This window comes from Schistocerca americana, chromosome 7 (assembly GCF_021461395.2).
Source record: "Schistocerca americana isolate TAMUIC-IGC-003095 chromosome 7, iqSchAmer2.1, whole genome shotgun sequence".
In the NCBI taxonomy this organism is placed as follows: Eukaryota; Metazoa; Arthropoda; class Insecta; order Orthoptera; family Acrididae; genus Schistocerca; species Schistocerca americana.
Genome location: NC_060125.1, coordinates 285,204,475 through 285,206,361, shown reverse-complemented (window position 1 = coordinate 285,206,361; position 1,887 = coordinate 285,204,475). Strand labels below are relative to the sequence as shown.

At 43.8% G+C, this 1,887-nt stretch overlaps 1 pseudogene; it reads left to right on the top strand.

Moving 5' to 3' along the window:
- The first annotated feature begins 1,551 nt into the window (after nt 1-1,551).
- Nucleotides 1,552-1,669, top strand: LOC124623514 (annotated as a pseudogene).
- Nucleotides 1,670-1,887: the final 218 nt, after the last annotated feature.

The window sequence follows — 1,887 nt, the reverse complement described above, 5'->3', positions numbered from 1 at the left end:
TGCTAGTGGTGTTGATACAAAGGAGAGCAATGGCAACGCTGAACAAAGCAAACAATGCACTACGCCTACAACAAGAGCTGCCGGAGTTGACATTTCGTCAGAAAGGAACCCAAAGCATTTCGCAGAGTGAGAAAGAAGTGGCGGATGAAATATTAGCGTTTCTACAAGATAGTGGAATTTGTGGTATCGTATAAGCTGGAATGTGCGGACATGAGGAATGCAGTGATGACGATATGTGTTTAACAAGTAACAGTGGTAATGAAACGGGCATCGAGCCATGTAGTTCATTATCCATGTCGGACAGGAAGCCACAAATCCCGTCTCCAGTGAAACGTATGGAAGGAAAATCGTTGTCCAATGAGCAACTAAGAAACATAATTACCAATCTGGAAGATCATCCGCAGTAATAAAAGAAAGAAAAAAGGATAGGTTTCGAGTAAATTGCATAAGAAAAACTACGCATATTTAAGCGAGGACGAACCGCACTTGTTACAAAAACTAATGTTGGCGCATTTCAGGGATGCTTGATACAATTTACGCAATGTGCTTGATAGTGATCTACTACTTCATGCACATCAGACTGCGCATTATATAGATTACAGTGATTTCAAGTGAAGCAGATGAAGGTTGCCTAACTTCAAACGGAAATGGAAGATGTAAAGTAAAGAAATTGCGAACAAGCTGTCAACTTGATGCACAGTAAACTGCCGAATCACCCCGAAAATTTGTAGATGAAATAAACAAACTTACCTTAACGTTCAGTAACGAACTTGTTTTCAGCTCCGAACATTCAGGATTTGAAGAGGACATTAATATGAAAGGAACCTTGGAAATTAGAGGTTCAAGAGAATTTTATCGAGATCAACTAACATTAGTGCGTTAACGCATCCGTGAACAATTATGCTGACTGTTAATCTGGGCGGTAAATTAGCTGGGAAGTTATTTAATGTGCTGCGGGAATCTCGTGGTACTGTGCCCCCTACGATTCTTTCTCGTGTGCGTGATCTTGTAAGGGTAGCAGGGAATATTTACGTCACATCAAGCAAGAGTAGGAAAATGGGCGTAAGAGAACTACAACTTCGGTAAGATCATTGTTTTTGGCCAATAGCTGGTTAAATTAACTTGCTTTTACTTGCTTTCTGGTGTGCGTACAAAAATCATAATCCTTTAGAGCAAACTATCCTGCCTAAGCAGTGTGTGTCACTGCAGTTCATACAAGCTGGAACCGCTGGGCAAATTGACTCCCTGGTTGTTTTCTTTTTCCGTACCTATAAAATGTATTAATGCAATATCTGCTACTATCCATTAAAGGATAACCAGTTTCACGATAAGCTCCACGCCAGACTAAACATTCGGTTGCATGCCATCACATTCGATCAGTTGTCATCACCCCATTATACGTACCGATGTGAATCTATATGCATGTTTTAAGAGTGGGTATTTAGCTGGACGTCCTGCATGGTTTAACTCCGAAGTTCGCCTTCGATCTTGATGGTGCAAACCTATGCGATTAATTAGAGCGTTATTTTTCATTCGGTGTACACACTGAAGACCAACGGCCTTGCCTCAGTGGTAACACCGGTTCCCATCAGATCACCGTAGTTAAGCGCTGTCGGGTTGGGATCGCACTTGGATGGGTGGCCATCCGGTCTACTGAGCGCTGTTGGCCAGTGGGGTGCACTCAGCCCTTGTGACGCGAACTGAGGAGCTACTTGATTCAGAAGCAGCGGCTCCCTTCTCGGAAACTGACATACGGCCGGGAGAGCGGTGTGCTGACAATATGCCCCTCCATATCCGCATCCAGTGACGCCTGCGGGCTGAGGATGACACGGCGGCCATTTAGTACCTTTGGGTCTTCATGGCCTGTGCGGGACGAGTTAAGTTTAG